The sequence below is a fragment of the Lagenorhynchus albirostris genome, chromosome 16 (assembly GCF_949774975.1).
Source record: "Lagenorhynchus albirostris chromosome 16, mLagAlb1.1, whole genome shotgun sequence".
Lineage (NCBI taxonomy): Eukaryota > Metazoa > Chordata > Mammalia > Artiodactyla > Delphinidae > Lagenorhynchus > Lagenorhynchus albirostris.
In genome coordinates this window covers 18,896,840-18,920,204 of record NC_083110.1, presented here as the reverse complement: position 1 = coordinate 18,920,204, position 23,365 = coordinate 18,896,840, and the positions used below count along the sequence as shown (strand labels likewise).

The window sequence follows — 23,365 nt, the reverse complement described above, 5'->3', positions numbered from 1 at the left end:
CTTTCCCAAAGTGTTATGCTTCTAGGCTAGCAATTTTTTATACTACCTAAAGCTGATTAATTACATAATCACCATGTTTTGTGCATTTCCTTTAATGTGTTTAATTGTGCTGTCTTACCCTGAGCAGGTGTGCCAAAGCCACAATTTTAAAAATTGGATAAATAATAAAACTGATCAGTCAGGGGGGGAAAGATCAGCACGATGGAAAATTTGCCAAACAACAGCACTTCAGCTTTAGCTGAAATCAAGGGGCAGTGCACATTCAACTAGGAATGATAGGGAACAGTAACAATGCAGCTATTGACTGAAAGAGCCACTAGGGCCTGCAGAACGCAGGCAATGGATTGCATACAGAATGATTTAGTAGGTTAATGTGCTTGCCATGTTAAGACATTAAGGGAATTAGTTAATGAGCTTTCTGAACCTGCTGCAGTCATTGGTAGTCATCAAGAACACTGGGAAAACTAAAAGATTTGGAAAATCACCTGAAGTATTTAGAGATTTATAGAAGGACTAGGAGATGTATGAAATGGAATGGGGAGAGATGAAAGAAGTGACAAAGGGGAGAAGGGCGAGGAGAAAAAGTAAAGAGAAGGAAGAAGACACCTGGCCAATAAATTTAACTGTCAAGAATGTTGGGAGTTTTCAGTTTGTTTTTAATGCTGAATAGGAGGGAAATGGAAGTAATAGACCTTAGTAATTCAAAGAATATATTTTATTTTTTTGTTTGTTTGTTTTGTTTTGTTTTTTGCGGTATGTGGGCCTCTCACTGTTGAGGCCTCTCCCGTTGCAGAGCGCAGGCTCCAGATGCGCAGGCTCAGTGGCCATGGCTCACAGGCCCAACCGCTCCGCGGCATGTGGGATCCTCCCGGACTGGGGCATGAACCCGTGTCCCCTGCATCAGCAGGCGGACTCTCAACCACTTGCGCCACCAGGGAAGCCCAGAATATATTTTAAAAACAAGAAAAGGTGTGGGGGTATTGTCTTTTTTTTTCTTTCTTTTTTTTTTTTTCCTTGCAATGTAGTAAAGTAGTCTATGAAATTCTCTTGGTATTTAGGTAAGCTGATATCACAGTGGATTAGATTTTCTTGATTGTGCTATGCATCTGGTTGTAATAACACTTGAAGGAATCTTATAATCTCTTCATGTTATAACTAACTCAAATTAGCTCTACAATGAAATAGGTCAAGGACTTTCAATGACTTGCCTTAGTGCATGACAGTATCTAACAGCAGAGTCAAGGCTAGAATCTAATTCTCAAGTTCTTTACTCCATCACTACTGAAAGTAAGCTCTGTAGCCTCCGAGTGGGGTTAGCGGCAAAATGGCAGGAGGTGGTCTTGGTATACTCAGCTGGGATAGTTGCTGTGGACATCAAGAGATAAGGAATTATTTTTTAATTGGGGTATAGTCATTTTACAATGTTGTGTTAGTTTCTACTGTACAGCAAAGTGGAGTTCCCTGTGCTATACAGCAGGTTCTTATTAGTTATCTATTTTATACATATTAGTGTGTATATATATATATATATATATATATATATGTCAATCCCAGTCTCCCAAAGATAAAGAATGGTTTTAATAGAAAGATGTGGAAAACACTGACTTGAACACAGTATTAACTGATAAAAATGATGATTTAATGTTCTCAGATTTTTAAGAAAGCCTGACCAGAACACATTCTTCATCTTGAACATGAGAAGCTAACAGGAGGGAAAACTACTGGACTCCAAATTAGGAGACCCAGATTGTAGTCTAGATCTTAATCTCTTTGGGTTTGTTTCTTTATCTATCTCTTAAACTAAGGTTTGGAATTAAATGAGCTCTATGGTTCCTTCCAACTCATAATTTCTGATCTTATTCTCTTTTGTACTGAATATTTAAATTTCTTTCTCATTCCATCTTCTGTATATTCTGTGGCTATTTTATTTGTGATTATCATGGGGATTATGTTTAACATCCCGAAGTTATAACATTTTAACTTGAATTTGTAGCAGCTTAAATTCAATAACATACAAATTCTTTCCTCCTTAACAGCTCTATTCTCCACTCCTTTCAGTTGCTGATGCTACAGAATTACATTTTTATACATTGTGTGTCCAAAAACATAAATAAAATTTTTAATGCATTAGTGTCTTAAATTATGTAGAAAACAAAATGTGGAGTTAAAAACCAAAAATACATTCATACTTACTTTTAGACTGATAATTGCTTTTTTTAAAAAAATGTTAGCTTCTTAAATCACATGGAAAACAAAAAGTGTAGTTGCACACTATTGTTATAATAATACTAGCTTTTATAATTGCCCATGCATTTACCTTTACTGAGACCTTTATTTCTTCATACAACTTTGAGTTACTCTCTAGTGCCTTTTCATTTCAACCTGCAGGACCCCTTTTAGCATTTCTTTCAGGGCAGGTCTAATGGTAGTAATGAACTATTTCAGTTTCTGTTCACCTGGGAGTGTCTTAATTTCTCCCTACTTTTGAAGAACAGTATACTGGATATAGTATTCTCAATTGACAGTCTTTCTTTTAGCACCTTGAATATATCATCCCACTACCCTCTGGTCTTCAAAGTTTACAGTGAGAAGTCTGATTATTATCTTAATGAGGATTCCTTGTAGTTGATGGGTTGCTTCTCTCTTGTTGCTTTCAAATTCTCTTTTTGTCTTTGTCTTTCAACAGTTTGATTATAATGTGTCTTGGAGTGAGTCTCTCTGTTCATCCTACTTGGAGTTTACTGAGCTTTTTGGATATTTATGTTCATGTCTTTCATCAAATTCGGGAAGTTTTCAGTCATTATTTCTTTAAATATTGTTTCTGCCCCCTTTTCTCTCTTCCTCTGGGACTCTCACAAATGGGTATGTTGGTCTGTTTGGTAGTATCTCACAAGTCTGTTAGGCTCTTCTTCACTTTTCTTCAATCTTGTTTCTCTCTGCTTCTCAGACTTGTTCATTTCTTTGTACTATCTTCAAGGCTGCTGATACTTTCTTCTGCCTGCTCAAGTTGGCCTTTGAATCCCTTTAGTTAATTTTTCATTTCAGTTATTGTATTTTTCAACTCCAGAGATTCTTTTTGGCTTCCATTTATTGATATTTCTGTTTTGTTCATACATCATTTTCTTTCTCCATATCTTTCTCTAGTTCTTTATCTTTAAACCAGTTGTTTTAAAGTCTTTGTCTAGTAGATCTGCCATCATGTCTTTCCCAGGGACAATTTCTGTTTTTTTTTTTTCCTTTGAATAGAACATACTTTCTTATTTCTTTGTATGTTGTGTGCTTTTATGTTGAAAACTAGTCATTTGAATGTAATTTTGCAAATCAGATTCTCCTTCTTCCCCAGGGTTTGCTGTGTATGTGTGTGCTTGCTTTTGGTTTTTTGTGAGGTCTTTTGTTTTGCTTTTTGATTATTGCAGTCTATCTCTGTGTCAGTGATCAGCCTAAAGTGTAACCTGGCGGTCTTCTCAGGTGTTTTATGAGCCTGTGCCTTCCCCTGGGTATGTGCAGTGACTTTCTAATTCCCCATGTATTTGTGGTTAGTTTTGAATGTTCTAATCTTCAGTATCTGGCTTCCAAAAGAGGAAAGAAAAAAGAAAAATGAGGGTAAAGACAGGTGCCCCTAGAAGTCACTTGAGCCAGAGTGGAAAGGGCTTATAACAATGAGGGTAGGTGCAACAACAGTGGCCTCTGCCACTTTGTCTGTACCTTTGTGATGAGAAGCAGCACTCAGGGATAAGATCACAGATTTCTGATATTGAGACAGCATACTTTTTCCCCCCTAGCTCTCATAAGTTGCATGCAGGCTACTACAGGAACATGTGCACGGCTGCCTGTCAAGTGGCTAAGGATTGGGGGATGGATAGCTGCTACTGTGCTAAGAGCTGAAATTGACATAATTTGACAAAATTGACATAAATTGACAAAACTTCCTTAGGAAGTTGGAAGCCTTCAGTAGACTCCATTGTTCCTAAATAGTTACATAAGTCAGATTGGACAACTGTACGGTACAGTTGTGGTCTGTGTGGGGCGACAGATTTTTGGTGCTTCCTATTTCACTATCGTTTCAGAATCTTTCTTCTTATTTCCTTTTGCTCTCACTTTCTCTTCCCAGTTCTTATACAGAATTTTCCTCTAAGCACCAATTGCCAAATTATAATATGACATAGCAAGATGTTTTATTTTTACTTGTTTTAAAAGACTGCTACTGGAATTTTGCTTAAACAATATCCATCAGTGAGAATGAGATCAGATGCTTTAGGAGTTACCTGTTAATTTTAGACCTAGAGAAAAGTGAGAGATGTGTATTAAAATGGTGCAATATACTGTCCATAAGTATAGGATTGATTTGACATGGCTTTGCTGAGACTGCTGTGGTATCTCTCACAGAACAGCAGTGATCCGTTTTGTGAAATTTTCTTTGTGAAGTTGAGATGGAGAGGATAAAACATCTGGATAATGCATATACACACACACACACAAAAGTTAAGAAGAAAAGAAATGGAGGGGGAAAAGGAAGAAAAATATAAATGTGATGTGAGAGTCTCTACTGTTAAATTTACTTCTTATAATTGTTGCCATGTTCTCATTGTATGTCAAATAGTTCTATATTATTAAAAAGGAAAATACTGGAAGAATTTAAAATTTAATGGAAAAGACTATTTCTGTTTTAGAAAAAAAGAATTACCTTAATTGTTAACAATCCTTAGAAAAGAAGATAAGGGGCTCATTATTTCTATTGTGTGCTAAACAACCTGAAACACAGAACTTCAAAGAGGTGGGAAGAGAGGCCTTGAAAGCGAGCATGATGTATTTGACAGCTGTAGGATGGTGCCAAATTCCCCATTAGACAAAGTGCAGCTGAAGGAAGAGAGCAGAGCTGGATGCAAACATCCTGATGTTCACTTCATGCTGAGTTCAGCTGCAAGCCAGGGAGAAAAAGCACAGAAGAAAAGGGGAGAGAAGGAAAAATCAAGGAGCTAAAGATTCTAGGACAGCAAAGTGTTGGTGTCAAAACCCGTAAAGGCATGGGCAAAAGCAGATGTGACAGAAGTGAAAAAAAGGCACAAGGCAGTATGGATGGCATTTGCAAAAGTGGTCATTTCAGTCTGTGGTTCATCTCATGCTGAATCTGTGCCTGTTGATGCAGATTATGAAGTAATAGTAGTTACATTTACAAGATAAAAAGTTCCTGTGAGGGTGTGTTTGTGTATGTGTGTGTGAAATCAATACATTTTCCCCTTTTCTTTTCTATAAATTTATTTATTTACTTTATATATTTTTGGCTGCGTTGGGTCTTTGTTGCGGAGCACAGGCTCTAAGCGCACGGGCTTCAGTAGCTGTGGCGTGCAGGCTCAGTAGTTGTGGCTACGGGCTTATTTGCTCTGCAGCATGTGGGATCTTCCCGGACCAGGGCTCAAACTTGTATCCCCTGCATTGGCAGGCGGATTCTTAACCACTGCACCACCAGGGAAGTCTGACATTTTCCCCTTTTGATTCCTAAAGTCTGAATAATATTAATAGCAAATCAATAACTGTGAATAAAAAATACTACACATTGACTTCTGTATCTGTTTATTCCAGGATTTCTCATCTTTGACACTATTGGCATTTGGGATTTAGGGCTAGATAATTATTTGTTCTGGGGGGCTGTCCTGTGCATTGTGAAATGTTTAGCAGTATCCCTGCACTCTACCCACTAGATGCCAGTGCCCACCCCATACCCTCTCACTCAGTTGTGATAACCAAAAATGTCTCCAGACACTGCCAAATGCAAAATTGTCCCTGGTTGAGAACTAGTGGTCTAAGGGAAGATAAGAATTAAGGGAATAGTGCTGCTACTGATGTTGTTACTCCTGCCAGATCCCTTAACCTGGTAGTTCTCCCATCTTCCAGCTGCTGCAAGTTCTGGCTGCTGACATCTCACAGCTGCTCCCCTCTCTGGATAATTGTTTTCAGTCAAGCAGGAATCACCCTGTCTGGTTATGAACCACCCCCCCTGCATGCCTGGAAGCCTATAGCCAGTGACTGACTTGAGAGGAGGATACAAAAGTCCAGGTTCCTTGCCTCAAGATGGAATCACCTCTGCTGTGCAGTTTCACAGCCCCCTATGCAATCAGGCCAAAGCTGGCCTCTGGTTGATACTAGTAATGTTATTTAGCTTTACCCTCACCCACCCTATTCTTCTTTCTTTCTTACCCTTTTCCTGAGGACAGACCTTCAGTAAACCACATGCACAAACTCCTTTCAAGCTCTCTTCGTAGGTACCCACTCCAGAGACAAATGATAGCATCACTGTGTCCTTTACTGTCAATTTCTTTGTATATAGAAAAGAGGTGATAGGAGAATTTGCTGAATACACCACTCATTTTGACACATTAGTATATATTCTCTTATCCTCTCAACAGTGCTACAAGTAAACTTGTGAACTTGCCAAATGTTATATGGTTAGTAAGTGATAGAGTGAAAATGTGAATCCAGGCTCTGGTTTCAGAGCTCTTTGTGTCACTCTGCACTAACATATATTTATTCTCACGTTGCTGCCCTGAAACAATATGGAGATGAGTCAACAATCCTTGTTCTCAAGGAATTCAGTTGAAAAAAAAAAACAGCAAAAAAGAAAAAAAAGTTAACTTTAGGAAATGCTAACTCACAAATAGAATTTGTATTCCTCATGCTTCTGAAAAGTTTTAGCAGTTTTATAAATCAAGAAAAACATAAGAATTCAACACTAAAACTTAAAACATACTTTAAAGAGTATTTTTTAAAAAAACAAAGAAATGTGTATTACCAAGCTTTTGGCTAAATTGCTCTAGTTGAGTATATTAATCTGGAAATTAAATAAGTAACTGTATTATATAGTTTTCATTGCTTGATGATAAGCAGCACAGAAATTTCTTTAGAGAGAAAAAGGTTATCAGGCTTTAAATTTAAAAAGAAATGTAGTCTGTGTGCTTATTATTTGAGTAACAATTGATAATGTAATGAATGATGTCCTAACCTAGGGGTCTGTAAAAGACAGAAATGTTCAGACAGACGTTTGTAACACTGACCCTCAATAAACCTAAAGTTGCCACATAAAACCTCAGTTTAGTCAAGGCTTTTCAGCAGGGAGTTATGATAATATGGTCTGGAAATGCTGCTTTCGGATGTTGTAGCTGATGACAAAAATAATGCTCTGACACCCCAAGGGAAACAAATGCATTAAGTCATCTCTTTGCAACATTAGATGTCTCAAGAAAGGTTCTGGTCAAGGCCTGGGTCACAGACAATTCATGGTTGAATTTTATGAAAAAGCTCTGTTTATTCCAAAAGGTGCATACAGTTTAGATATCACTCATACATTGCAAACACTGAGCAAGTACTGTGTGTATGCTTTTGTGTGTGTGTGTGTGTGTGTGTGCGTGCACACATGCATGGTATTATTGCTAATGACAAAATTGACCTCCTTTTATGAATGTTTTAGGAGCTTCACTTATACTTTCAGGCAGATGTAGAGTACAGATTAACTCCCCTTTGCACAAAAATAAATCATTTTTAATCTAGACTCAGGTTCTGCACCAAATAGCATAGAAAAGAATATCTATAATGGAAAAAAGAAAGTTAAAGAAAGTTTTTCTAGTCAACAACCCTGAGTTAGTCCATTTAGGTTAGATTCTGCTGTCATAACAAATGGTTCCAAATTCTCAGTGATTTAAAACAAAGTTTTTACTTTTTGGTCACTTTTAAGATTGATACAAGTTGTTAGGGAGCTTTTACTTACATAGTTAATCAGAAAAAGGGTTTATGTACTTTCTCAAATCTCACTGTGAGACCTCCAACATCTCTGTACTAGGAAACGAAAGGCTAGAAATGTTGCTCACTGGCTGATAAACACCTTCCAGGAGGGAAATAAAATACTGCATGTAAGTTCTTAGCATAGTGTTTGGCATATAGCAGGTGCTCATTAAATATTAACTGGTGGCAGTAATAGTAGTAGTAGCAGTAGTCATAGTATTAGCTAATGTGGGCTAATGATAAGTTTTCATGAAGTGATATTATTTATTGATGTGTTTCATCTAGTTATAAATGTTTATTTCAAATTACATTTAAGGAGAAGCCTAGGAAAACATTCTCCTTTTAGTGAGATAATTCCTCGGCATATCGTAAGACTGCTTATTGCCCATCCCTTTTTTAGCAATGGCATTTGATAAGGGCTTTGAGGAAGAATAATTATCTTTGCTTCTGAGCCAAGGTTGGAGTTTGGTCCATGCAAGTCTGATGAGTATTGGAAGAATTGTACAAAGTACAGCTTGGGCTATCCTTGACTGCATTCAGCATAAGATAAAGGATCTTCAGATAGACATTTGGACTGTAGTCTACTTGTTGCCAATGCAAATGGAGACATTTAACTCTTAGACTTTAAGAAAGATTGGGCACAGAAATATTTTTATTCAACATTAGAATGTTTATGCAAATGTCATATGTTCAGAATTATTCAATTGCAACACAGAGTAGAACTTAAGCCACCCCTAATTTCAGGGGAATCGTTTTGGCAAGACCAACATTTCTGATAGCATGGGATTTTAAGATGTTGGGCAGAGGACATTAAGTCAATATGTTACAGAAATGCTTAAGAGTAGCACCAAATTAATAAACAAATACGTTTTAAGCAATAAATGACCAAGATCTGCAGCAAAGAAAGCACTCTGATTTGTATAGTCTGAAGAACTTCACAGAAAATTTGAGCTAAATAATAAAAAAAAATTGGACGAATTTGGTTAGGTGGAGAGAAGAAAAGGTCTATGAAACTGAGCTGAAATTATGAATTGATCTAAAATGTCAGATAATTTAATAAATGCTAGATAAATAATAAATCAGGAAAGGCATGTCTGGATTAAGAAATAGTGTAAGTATAAACCCCTAAACATCTTCCCTGCATAGCGTGTGTGTGTGTGTGTGTGAATGAATGAATGTGAATGAGAATGAGAGAAAGAGATAGAAACAGAGACTGACGACGACAGAGAGAATGAACCATATGACTAGGTCTCATCAAGCTAAAAGATTCTGTGACTCTAGATTTTAGGGAATAAATGGTGGTGTGTGTGTGTGCATGCAAGTATAGCTCATATATGTAAACCATATAGGTAATATATGGATGTCTGTGTATGTACATGAAACTGAGTGCTCATTAATGCTAAGCATTGCCCTAAATATTTGAAATGCATTTGCTTTTATAGTTTTTATCAGAAAGTTTTATTGCTATTTTATAGATATGGAAACTGAAACTTAAAGAGGTTGAACAACTTCTCCAAGACCACAAAGCTGTTAAGAGGCAGGGCAAGACTTAAACCCAGTCCTCTGATTCTAAAGCATAAATAAGTAATACTAAGTTGCCCAGCAATGCGCACTGAAGCTCTAGTGAAAATGGAAAATTGAGTAGATTCGGGGTCCATATCTCAAAATGTGAGCAGATGAGGCACTTTTTTACGACAAGGTGCTTATTCTTCACTTCTGTGATAATTACAAGAAGAATAATGATAGCAACAATGATAACCATTTATTGAGCTCTTAATAATCACCAGATATTTTAAATCCCTCACATATATTCATTATTTTATATACAAACAATGCTCTGAGGAAAGTCCCACTATTATTTCCATTTTAAAATGAGAAACTAAGGCTCAGAGAGCTTAAGTACAACGAGGGAGATCTGTCTCTTTCTTCCTCTCTGCCACCTTCATTCTCTCATCTAGGAGGGGCTCCGCTGCCCCCAGTGTCCAGTGATAGTAGCTTTGGGGTCACAGAAATAAAATCAGAGTCCTTCTTCATCTTTCCGCCTGTTCACATAATGCTATCCCATATTTCCAACATTGTATTATGAAATAGCCAACCCTGAGTACACTAGAGTCATCCTCATGGTCCTTTACACACTGTCCTTTCTGGAGTGGAACTTGAAACACAGCACTTTTAGAGCTGCTCAAAAGCATTACACCTAGTCTCCATGAGCTCTTAATCAAGTCCATCCAAGGAAAGGGCATTACCCTAAGGCATTTCTGCACATAGCCAGCCATTAAAGTAAAATTAAAACTAACATGCTGCTGCACGTGTCAATGCCAGACTTCAAAGGCAGCACTAATTACTTATGGTCATGACAACATCTAATCATTTTTCACAATTGGGCTAACAATAGCCTTTGAACTTTTGTTCATTTCTATGCTTATGTCTTCCCTATGTCTCACTACATGTATCTGCCTGGTTGTTACTCTACTTTTTGACCTTTATTTAGTCTCTTTTGAGTTTTAAGCAATTACTGGAGTCTATGAAAAAAGCCTCCCCTTTGTACTATTTAATTAAATTAGACCTCTCATTTGAGCTCTTGCTGAGTCAATATTTAATTCCTTGTCTGTACCCCTGGGACAACCTGCAACATTCCATACGCCAGCTAAATGGCTTAACATGCACGGACGTATGAGCCGAATGCCTTAGTTTGCATTCTCTTTCCCTGCACGATATCCAGGGGACGTCTGCCACCTCAAAACTCCTTCACTTTGCCTTCCCCTTTAATTGTGCTCCTCCATGGTTTACCTGGCAGTTCCTTTTTCTGGATGATAAATTATGATGGAACAAAAGGAAGAGCAATCCTCGGCATTATCTCACTGATTTTGTTTGTAGAGCTCTTTCTCTAATGTAGCATTTTCAAATAGGTCCATCATACATCTGCTTCTCCAGCTGGGGGCACCAGCCCTGCCAAGTGAAGTGTCATCAGTGGCATACTTTTGCCTAATGGCATTAAGTGCCGGGGAGTGAGCTGCAAAGAAATGGGAAGGTGATGAACAAAGCTTCAGTACAAGCCCAGTTTGCTTATACTTTGGAGGGGTCAGTGTAAATATTTGGACTGTGGTCCATGTTGGGAAAAGCAATTTGAAAGCTGAGAAATATGGTCTACTAATTCATACAAGAGGACTTAAGAATCTGCTCTTGCCAACCTTTCAGATTTAAAGGGCTTCTCAAGTAAAAAGGATTTTGTTTTAGCCACGATCTCTGGGGACGTATACCAAGGGCCTTTGCCTAAATATGAAAATACGTACATATGTACACATATACAAATATTAGCTTTTTTTTTAAAAAAAAGGTAAGTTTGTGCTTGATTTTCCAATTTAATGTTTAGATATTATAATACAAGAATAGCCAGTTTGCTAAAGCCTCATTATATATAAGCAGCTATGTTTTATATACATCATCCCTTTTAGTTCTCATCTGCCTAGTGTGTGTGTATTATCATCTCCACTGTACAAATGTTGGGTCTGTGTCTCATAGAAGTTTAATAATTTGTTCAGGTTCACATACCTATTGTAAGGTAAAGCCAAGGGGGGAACTCAGGCTTCTCTAACTCTAAAGTTCACCCACATGCTTTGTTAAGAGGTTCTCCTGCTTTTTCAAGAAATGGAATAAAAAAATAGGGACCGGTCCACGATGCCTAAACCCTCCAGAGACCCCATAATGTTCATGTCTGTGGGTCCAAGAGCCTATGGAAATGGAAATCCTGATAGAAAGTTCCACTTTGCCACTCTACCATTCACCCTGCTAGCTGCATGCAGCAAATGGGTTTGATGTAAGGCAGGGGTCCCCAACCCCTGGGGGGCAGACCACCACCGGTCTGTGCGGCCTGGTAGCAACGCGGCCGCACAGCAGAAGGTGAGCACCCGGAGAGCGAGCGAAGCTTCATCTGCTGCCCCCCATCGCTCCCTGTCGCTCTTATTACCGCCTGAGCCATCACCACTACCCCCCTCTTGTGGAAAAATTGTCTTCCACGAAGCTGGTCCTTGGTGCCAGAAAGGTTGGGGACCGCTGATGTAAGGTCATTTGGAGATTTTGTTTTTCCTACATCATATCAGAATATGGTATTGTTTCTCATTAGAGTATCCCATCAGCAATATTGGAGAGTAGTTGTGGTTGTGATTTGTATAGATCTCTGTGTAAAACTATCACCTTAGCATCTGGAACACAATGCATATTTAGAAATAACATTACTATTACCAATAGCAACAGTGACAATAGTTAACTCTTACTGGGGCCTGCTATATGCCAGAGTGTTTTAAGTTCTTTACATGAATTATTTTATTTAATCTTTAAAATAACTAAGTTAGATATGTTATTGCTATCACAACTTTGCAAATTAAAACCTGAGGCAAAAATTAAGTATCTGGCCCCTGAAGTGACACAATTAGAATGTGGTAGAGCCAGGATTCAAATCTAGGCCTTTTGACTCCCGAGCTTGCACTCCTACCCAGGATATTTCGCTGTCTCTCAAATCTAAATATTCTTTAAGTAAATGAATAATTTTAGCTTAATGATATAAAATTCCTCTGTTCTAAATATCTTTTTAGTTCTTATTCTCTCATTCTCCCTATAAGAAGTTTCAATAGGAAGACATATTATTAAGGAGAAGAGAAAAGAGACAAAAAATAAAAGTGAATTTGTAGGGATGTGTCTTCTGACAGTGGCAGTTTCCTTGCTGTCATCCCCAAGCTCTCGTGTATCTCCAGCAGCTCTCCACACCACCAGGGAGCCTGTCCCTCATCCTGCTCTAAATTTTATTTTAATGATTGTAAGATCAGCTTGCTTTCATGAAAATTGAACAGATGAGTATAGAGTTCTTCTCTGAAATCTAGGTAAAATCTACTCCTTTGGGGCTTCCCTAGTGGCGCAGTGGTTGAGAGTCCGCCTGCCGACGCAGGGGACACGGGTTCGTGCCCTGGTCCGGGAAGATCCCACACGCCGCGGAGCGGCTGGGCCCGTGAGCCATGGCCGCTGAGCCTGCGCGACCGGAGCCTGTGCTCCGCAACGGGAGAGGCCACAACAGTGAGAGGCCCGCATACCATGCAAAAAAGAAAAAAAACAAAAAAACTACTCCTGTGACACTTTTAAAGATTCACCTATGTCTAATATGTTTTCTTTTCATCTGTACTATCTAAACAAACAGTAAAATAAAACAAAACAAGTGATGGGGGCTCTGGGGCAGGAATTTACATGATATGAACATTCCATGTTAAAATGGAGTGACCCAGAAACACCAGAAATAAATCATAAACAGGAGTTGAACTTTTCCAAAAATGTGACTTTTACCCACTTACATTCTCCCCATTATTGCAAGTCATCAACATCTTCAGAACATCTTAGGACTATACATCTCAGGGTTAGGTTTAAGCATGTGGAACAAGCCACAATCATATTTGGGAGGTAAACATTAGAATCAATTTAATAAAGATATTAAACCGAAAATTGGGAGTGATGGTTTTAAATTATTTAAATACAAGGGAAGCTCTTTAATAATGCTTAGCAGATAACAAGTTCTGTTTATTGTGCATTTAAACTGTATAAATATTAGCTGTTTAGACTAGACTTGTGATCTTGGACAAGGTAATAAACCTCCCTTACCTAGTATAAAATGGGAATTTCAATTTCACATATCCCATTGAATTTTTTTGGTTCATCTGCAGAAATAGATGTGATAACAGATGTAATATTTTTGTTGTAATGAATCAGTAAATACTAATTATTATTTTGGGATTCATGATAACCATAGATACTTTATATATAACATGAGTTAAATAAGAAAGATTTAGTAGATAGTCTGAGAAAGCATACTACTACCATGTATAATATTGCTTTCTTTTTGAAAAGCATTTCAAGTTTTACAAGTTGATTTCTGAATAAGCTATAATCCCCGAATTTGATTGGGAATCCGTAAATGCCAGTATTTTGCCATGTATAAGACTGAAATACTTAGACTGTTATCCTTAGATAAATTTTGTTGCAGTGCACGCATAGAAGCCTATGCATCTAAATTCTGTTTTTGCTAAAAACCCATGTGTATACAACCAAGGTCTGTAAGTAAAATGAACCCCCAGATTTTCTGAATAAATATGTCAGTACTCTTGCATTTGTCCCAAGTCTCATCTAATCTCTTCTCAGTATGTTGTAAGAGGGGCAGTATAGGTTGCCTAACAAAATATAGTATATATTGGTCATGAATATATAAAAGACATAGTAAAATAATATGTTTTGCTAGCTTTCTGTTATGGTAGGGTGAGGCCAAGAGCTGTAAATGACCATACTCTAGATGATTAATGTTTTAGACTAATCTGGGGCTAGATATCATCGAATATAATATTCCCTTTCAATAACTAGCTGCTAAGTTCCCTATTATTATGAAATAATATTGAATAGGTCTTTTACAATTTATTTTGGTTTAGAAGTGCAAGGAACAATTATACTCCATGCTTAATAGTGTAGTCCATCTGAATTTTTACAACATACTGATTATTTAGGGTCCTTCTTACAGAGTTAGAAATGCTTTTTATGCAGGAAATACTGAGTTCCATCAAACTGAAATTGAATTATCAATACAAATTAGAAGTGGATGTCTTGTCTTTTGGTTGGAGTATTCTATTAATTATTAAATTTATCAGTTAGTAGGTACACAAATACATTATTTAATCAACAAAAATCTGTTGCCCAATTCAAGTTGACTTATTTTTCCATGAATAATACACAGTTCCCTACCTGGATATTTCATGTTTCCCCCTTTATTGATCAAGATTAAAAGCTTTGGTGTTCAAGTTGCTTTTGCCCCAAACACCACCATATTGTGTTTTGTTGTAATCTTGCTAAAGCAGAAAGGATCGTACAGTTACCCAGTTTATCAAATAATTACACTCTAGCACATTCATGCTTGTTCATATTACCAAACTGTGCTATGATAATAGTTTGAGAATCTAATATATATGTAAATAGATGATGTTTTGTTAATTGATATGTTCATTGAGAATTTAGAAGGGATACACCAGGGAGGCTAGCATTAGGGGATAATGCAAACTCATAGAATTCCATTAGGCTAGGGTGTAGTTTCTAGTAAATTATGAGGAGTGGGTAAAATATCTGTATAGTATAGGATTATATTCCAAATATCTCTACTAACTCAGGAGAACAAGTGGCATGTGTGATGTCTTAGTCTGCTAGGGCCGCCATAGCAAAATGCAATAGACCGGGTGGCTGAAACAATAGAAATTTATTTTCTCACAGTTCTTGAGGCTGGGATGTCTTAGATCAAAGTGCTGGCTGATTTGGTTCCTGGTGAGAGTTCTCTTCCTGGCTTGCAGATGACTGCCTTCTTGCAATGTCCTCACATGGTGGAGAGAGAGAGAGAGAGAGAAAGAGAGAGAGATCTTTTTTTCTTTCTTTTTTTTTTTTTTGCGTTATGTGGGCCTCTCACTGTTGTGGCCTCTCCCGTTGCGGAGCACAGGCTCTGGACGCGCAGGCCCAGCGGCTGTGGCTCACGGGCCCAGCCGCTCCGCGGCACGTGGGATCCTCCCGGACCGGGGCACGAACCCGCGTCCCCTGCATCGGCAGGCGGACTCTCAACCACTGCGCCACCAGGGAAGCCCTGAGAGAGATCTTAAGTTACTAATCCTATCTGATTAGAGCCCCACCCTTATAACTGTATTTAACATTTTTTAAATTTTAGCTTTATTGAGATATAATTAAAAGTTATAAGATATTTAAAGTGTACATCGTGGTGATTTACTGTACATGTACATTTTAAAAGAATTTCCCTCCATTTAGTTAATTAACACATCTATCTGACATTCTTTTGTTGTTTGGTGAAAACATCTAAGTTTTACTCTCTTAGCAAATTTCAATTATACAATACAATGTTATTAACTATAGTCACTACCTTTTATATTATTTTCTTAGACTAACCTTATTTATCTTATACCTGAATGTTTGTACCCTTTTATCAGCCTCTCCTTATTTCCCCTACCTCCCAGCCCCTAGAAACCACTTTTCTACTGTTTCTATGAATTTGACTTTTTTTTTTTATTATTTTAAATACAAGCAATACCATGCAGCATTTCTCTTTTTGTCTGGCTTATTTCACTTAGCATAATACCTTCAAGGTTCATTCGTGTTGACATAAATGTCAGGATTTCCTTCTTTCTCATGGCTGAATAGTATTCCATCGTATATATACTACTACTTCTTTAATCATTTATCTGTTGATGGACACTTAGGTTGTTTCCATATCTTGGCTATTGTGAATAATGCTGCAGTGAACATGGGAGTGCAGACTTGTCTTTGATATCTTGTTTTAATTTTCTTTGGATATATACCCAGAAGTTGGATTTACAGATCATACAGTAGTTATTTAAGTTTTAAGAAACCTCTATACTGTTTTCCATAGTGGCTGAACTAATTTAAACTTCCAACAGTGCACAAGGGATCCCTTTTCTTTATATCCCTGCCGATGACTATTATCTCTTGTCTTTTTGATTAGGAGCCACTCTAATATTTTATTGTGGTTTTGATTTGCATTTCCCTGATGATTAGTGATGTTGATTACCTTTTCATGTACCTGTTGGCCATTTTTATGTCTTCCTTGGCAAAATATCTATTCATTTTTTCCTGTCAATTTTTTATTGTATTGTTTTGCTGAGTTGCATGAGTTCCTTATATATTTTACATAGTAACCCCTTGTCAAATGTATGATTTACAAATATTTTCTCCCATTCTGTACATTGACTTTTCATTTTCTGATGGTTTCTTTAAATGTACAGAAGCTTTTTAGATGGATGTAGTCTCATTTGTTGATTTGTGCTTTTACTGCCTTTGCTTTGTCAAATCAAAAAAAAAAAAAAATCCTTGCCAAAACCATTGTCAAGGAGTTTACCTCCTTTTCTTCTAAGAGTTTATGTCTTCAAGGTTTTATATTCAAGTCTTCATCCATTTTGAGTTAATTTTTGTGGATGGTGTAAGATGGTAGTCTAGTTTCATTCTCTTGTACGTGGCTGTCTAGTTTTCTCATAACCTTTTTGTGAAGAGACTATCATTTTAAAAACAAACCTTTTTGTTTGTTAAAGCCACCCTTTTGTTCTTAATGGCTCCCAAGATTTAAGTTGTACCAAGATTTGTCAGTGTACCAGAGGAGAGGATCACACTCTACACTTAGATGCAGGTTAATTGGAAGCCAGACACTAAGGCAGCAGCTTTTAAATTATTCAAATAGACTTATTTCACGTGAAGACTAAGAGATGAGAGTTCCTCTCAGTTCCCTCCGAGCCCCTGAGGGGTGGGGGTCGGGGAGAGATAGCTGGTTGAAAACTGTTTGCTGCTCTTGTGTGGAAGAGGCAAACACAAGCCAGTGAGAGCCTGGCGATCCAGGGGTGTGTCCCCAGAGTGTCAGCTGCAAAAGCCATGTTGCCAGGCCTGAGCACAAACTCCTTCTAGGGACACATCAGCGATTTGTAGAGGTTCCAGGCAGAAGGTGGAGACGGTGTCCGCTTGCTGCCTTGGTCTCTGGGGAAGATCACATTCAGCCCGTAGGTGCTAAATTAGCAGTCTAACCCGCAGGAAGCAGCTTTTAAGGTATGCAGTTAGGCCTTCTTTAGGGCAAGACTGGGTATGGGAATTTCTGTCTGTTCCCTCTGCCCTGAGCTCTGGTGGGAAGAGGGGGTAGGCAATAGCTGGTTAAGAACCGTTCCTTGGTTTGCAACAGTCCTGTGTGGCCTGGGAACACAGGCTCCGCTGTTCACCAGAGCCAGGCAGTCAAGGGGTCCATCCTCTGGGCGGCAGCTGCAGAAGCTGCGGTGCCACACGTTTATAAGCCCCTCCAGGGAGCCCGCAGGGCCCGGAGCGAGCCAGACGGAGAATGTGGACCCACTGGCCTCCCCAGTCTCTGGGAAGGAGGGCAGTGAGCTCCTACATGTGCGCTGAATTAGAAGCCTGACCCTTGGGCAGCAGCTTTTACAGTATGCAAATAGACCTCTTCCAGGGAGAGACTGGGAGATGGGTTCTTCTGTCTGCTCTCTGTGTTGAGCCCTGGGGGGATAGTCGCAGCAAGACCTCACAAACCTCTCAAGAACTGTTTATTGGACGGTTTATTGGATGAATTGGACACTGCCACAAAGGTTAGAACATTAAAGTTCTCTTGAAAACCCATAGATGAGAAAGTTTATAAATCAGACTTCTTCCTGTCAAGTCTTTACCAACCCCTTTGAGCCTCCAACCAATGTTACTGCCTACTTAATTCCAATAAACAGTGTCAGGGTTGTAAATGTGGCCAGTCAAGTCACGACATCAGTGATATTTTGCATCATCTCTCTGACACAGCAGGGAGAAACAAATTTGGCTGAGAAGAAATTGTGTATTCTCTTCCTGGTGCCATTACATTACATATAGATTACTCAGGTGTTTTGGTTAGGGTGGTTTAAGAAGCATATTTAAGTATCAATGTTAGGAAAGTGGAACAGAGCATTAAGATTCCAGTTTTAATGGAGTCAAGTACTGCAGAATACAACATTCAACTAAGTTCAGAGGGTTATTGATTTTTCACACTCAATCCAGAGATAACTGTCACCTCAACTGTAGCATTCTTACTGAGACTGCTCACAACCATTGTTCACCTTAAAAATCTTTTTTTTTTTCCTTGATGGAGTATTTTATTCAGCCGCCTCTATTCTTTTAAATGTTCTTGGTTTGTATTAAGGCAACATCAAAAGAGCCTGCTAATATGTTTTGTTTTTGTTTTCAATTTTTGGATATAGGACAGTAAATCTGAACCTGTTTTGACTAATTGGCATTTCTCTTCAACTCCTTATTCTGATTGTTCTTGTGTGGCAGACATGCTTGCAAAGTGTCATGATTTACTAGATCCACAAAATCAAAGAAAGTGATAGCCATCTATCTAGGATTTTTTAAAAAAATGTAATCACCACTTAATGTGGGCCAACAACCAAATAAAATTAGAGTTTGGTTTATCCCACATTTTTAGTTTTGCATCTCTGTTTTCCACAGTGAAGATCAATGAAAGTAAACAGCAGTTCATTATGGTAAGTGCTACTATAGAAGTATGTGCAAAGTAAAATAGCACAGAGAAACTAATGTTGGTCTCTATCTGAAAGGGGAAAATGGAGTAGGGGAAATCATGACCATCTCACTGGGGAATTACTGGAATAATCCAGCTGAGTCTTGAAAAATAAATATCAATTCAAGAAAGAATTCTTGAAATAGAGGCAAACATCCACAAAGGCAAGGTGGCATGGTTTTCATTGTATGCTATGAGAAAGGAACTATGAATAGTTGGATTGGTGGCAAATAAGATGGCAAAGTCCCTTTTCTCTCGGTGATGTTGTGGTTCTATTAGGTGGTGAAATCTCCAGTTCTGCAATGCTAGGCCCCAGTTTCTGCTTTAAAAAGCCACACGGCTTCCTAAAAGGAGTGACTGTCTTTTATAGGTCCCCAATCAATGTTTATCTAAGGTGAAAAGTCTGACCTCCTTGTACCTAAGGTCTTTCACTCCTAAGGGAGCTTGCCTTTGGTCCTCAATGCAACAACATTTGTGCCTTGACCTCTTTCCATTCTCCCAGAAGTTTATCCTATCCTTTTTTCAGAGACTTCTCTGTCCATTTTTTATTTCTTTCTCAGATTGTTGAACAAGATCTCAGTATCATGCTGATTGGTTCCATACCTACAGACACTGTTTTCATTGAAATAATCGATTACTTTGCTTTAAAACCTGGATTTTAGAGGTGGAAATCGATATGAATTAGGTGAGTGTGGTGTGGTTTCATAGGTAAAATAGTTTGCGATTCAAATTGTGAGGCAGAATGAACTAGGTGTAGGTGAGCAATAGCAAATGCAATGATCATGCTTAAGTAAAGATATGACCTGGGAGAAAAATAAGTGAGTGCAAAACCGAGTACCCGTAGTATGAAACCCATAGTAAAGAGTTTCTGTATGTTCTTGAACGAATAGTGCTGGAGGGAAATAGCTGCAACCAATGTTTCCATGATGTTTGGGATGTGGAATACCAGCTAGGAATATGATGGCATCATCTTCCTCTGTATATTTTGGGCTGGGCTTACAGAAGTGGTAATAGGATTTGAGAGAAGAATGATTTTAATTGCAAGTAACAAAATTTACTGTCAATGGTATAAACCATAACAAGAAGTCCAGATAGTGGTTGCTCCAATATTTAATAATATCATTAAAGTTAGATTCTTTCCATATTTCCCTCTACCGTCATCTCTTATAATTTAAATGATAACATTAAATTATAACGTTCCCTTATAATTTCAGTATGAATGCAGCGGCTGCAAACTTCATGTTTTTACACAGCTTTTTAAGAAGTAAAATAATGAGCTTTCTCTTTATATGACATGATTTTTTATTACAAAAATATCTTTCCCAGACTCACGCCCAGGAGATTTTCCCCTACCCAGTTGTTCAGGATTGGGTCACATAAAACACCCTTAGACCAATCATTTGTAAAGGGTCATAGACCAATGTTTCATCTCTCAATGGTGGGTAAATTTCTGCCTGAATAAAAATCAGGCAGAAATTTAGTTATTAAGGAAGAATGGGGAAATGACTATTGGGTACTCAGCTGCTAGTGTCCACCATAGAAGACACTGTGGAATATGAAGCAACATGAATTGGATACTTATGAAATGTATAAAACAGAGATTACTAAAAGTAAATTAGACCTTGAATCTTAGAAGATGACCATATTATTTATTTCATATTGGTGTTATGGGGAACACCTTTGAAGGGAAATAATCTGTTTAGTCTCAGCCTCCAGTTACCAGAGAACAGTAACTCTTCGTTTTTGTTTTGCTGCCATGACATGCGTTCATATACAGAACATATTTCTTATGAGCAGACACACTTCACTGAACACTGTATTGATAAAGTGGGCTTCTGGCTTAATTATTAGGAAACTAGTTTTAGTTCTTTTCTTTTTCACTCCAAGAAGTATATCAGAATGCAAGTGAGTGAAAGGATATAATTAGAGGGATAACCTTGAAGCCACTCTAATTTATGGGAAAACAATTCCCCAATTTCAGTATCTGAACTATTATTATTACCAACAAATTCTGAACCCTGTGACACATGGCACAAGTAATTGAAATGCACCAGTGTGTCTGAACTCTGGGTTAAAAACTTTCAACTAGAGGACAGCCCTCTTCTTTCTTTGTGACCACTCTGTTATTGTCATTACATTGTTGTATTTCCTGGACGTGTAGATGTTCAAGTTGAATAGTGAGATTAAAAAGAGAAGAGAAAACCCTAGGCATCTGAAGTGGTAAACACTCACACATACACACAACACTCAGCCGTTAGGCATGTAATAAACAGTCAAAAATCGTGTTCTACAAAAATAGAGATTTACCTATAAATTCAAACAATTTTTATCAGAAAAATCAATCATTCTCTTGATTAAGATGCAGTAGGAAAATTATGAGCAATCACATGTGGCACACATTTCTGGAGTACAAGACTGGGGAGTGCCATTCAGAGAAACTGATTGGAGATCACTAACAGAGTTAAATGTTCAGGGCTTAAAAGAAAAAGACTCCCCAGAGAAAAAGGAGGAATACCTCAGTGCAACGTATTTGAGGGAGAACAAGAAGAGTGGGTTGGGAGGTCGCAGCCAGAGCAAAACAGTCCCAAACAAGACTTTTCACTAAATTACAAAATATTTTTCTTGAGAGCATAGCAGCACAAGATGGTTGAGCGAGCAGGGGATTTGGAGTTATAGAGATCTGGGCTTAATCCCAAAACCTCTTACCAGGGACAAGGCATTGAAATTCTCTGAGTCATAGTTCTTAGATACCTTATCTGATAAATGGGAAAAATAATACCTACCCCAAAGGGTTGTTATTAGGATTATAGATACTATTTTAAAGCATATGGTCTTGACACAAGTTTACAAAATAGGGGTCACTATTACAACTTCCCCCTTCCTCATTCTTTTACTTTGTGCAATAACCAGTGGGAATGGAATGTTGTTGTTTTCAAAACCTTAGTAATATAATAATGACAGTGAATCAGTGTATATATATGGTGCATTGTGCTATATCCTTAATCTGTCCGCATGGCAATCCTACGAGGTAGATGTTGTTGGTTTTCCATTCTACAGAGGAGAAAACTGAGACCTAGAGAAAGAACTTGTTTGGATTTAAATAGTTTGTCACCAGAGTCCATATTCCTAACCACCTGGCTCTCCTTCCTTCCTCCCCTCTCCCCACACATACCTGCACACCTATACAGTAACCTACCAACCCTGTGGGCTTTATTCTTTAAATTCACACAAAAGCTAAGATCACAGTGATTTAAAAACACTCACGGCTTCATGTTTCTGCTGGCTGCCTGCTGAATCCCAGTGCCTGAGAGCTAGTTTACATATCTACTGCTTTGGGCTTGGGGCTTGCTGCCAATAAAGTTTCCCATTTTCCAAGCAGCTGGGAGGAAACAACCAGCTGCTCTGAAATGCCTTTGAATCTCATCCCCTCAACTAAGAGACAGCTGTGATTATCTATAGAAAGACTCTGGAAGAGGGTTTTCTGTTTTATAACGCATTCTAGGCAACGAGAGAGATTTCTGATTTGAAAAGAGACTAAATTCCAGAACAGAACATTTTAGTATTTCCCCATTGTGGATGCTTTTCTAACCTCTGATATTTACTCAGATACAAAGTTTGTGAGTCTCAAATAAATAGAAGACAGTCATTTTTCAAAACACTTTGTTTTCCTCGAGGTACGGTTTTTACACCTGACGTATTCCATGCTTCACATTTGAGATAACAGCATTATGTTGCTCCAGGCTTTCCCTGGAATAATTTCTGAAGCACTGCTCTGTCTTGTTAACCTGCCGCCCTTTCCTTCCAGTGTGTGGATGAAGCAATAATGGTAAGAGTTAAGCTGCTTCCTATCCTAGATTCAAACCACTGACACAGAACATGACTGTAATGTCTGTAGGACATAGTGGGCATGAGGCTGGAGTCGCACCCAGATCTACCATTTAAGTGAGATCACAGGAAGCATACGATATTAAAAAGGTACACAAGAGTCCAGAAAACTGGCAGTTACCTAAAGCGAGTCATGGTTTCAGTATAGCTCTTATTTTATAGATAATTGTGAAATTGTTTTTAATTTTAAAATAGAAACTAATGCTATATTTTATAGAGTTATGTTTAAACCATGGTCAACATCAAAGACTCTGGAAAGTCTAGGTTGGAGAGGAAATTTGTAACATGAGGTGGAATTTCAGATGTACTTCAAAACAGGGAAGGTGACATCTTACTGTCGGAAAACCACGTCCTTTATATAAATATATAAAATGTATGTGCTTATCTATATAATATTTTAGAGTTCATTTATGCACTCCCTTATTCCTGTAGCCTCTATTTTCCCAGCAAAATAGCAAAAATTTTCTAAAGAATCATAGATGTGTTTGACAGCATCATAAAGATCGTTAAGTATGTAAAATCTTTGAGAGCTAAAGAAGCCAGCATTCCTCCATATTTTTTTTTTTAACTAAGAATAGA

The 23,365-nt window shown here is 38.0% G+C and overlaps 1 protein-coding gene across 1 annotated transcript in view; it reads left to right on the top strand.

The window, feature by feature from the left end:
• Positions 1–23,365, top strand: part of CTNNA3 (catenin alpha 3) — a 1,656,790-nt gene that overhangs the window by 1,612,530 nt on the left and 20,895 nt on the right. The gene's annotated exons all lie outside the window — the stretch shown is intronic.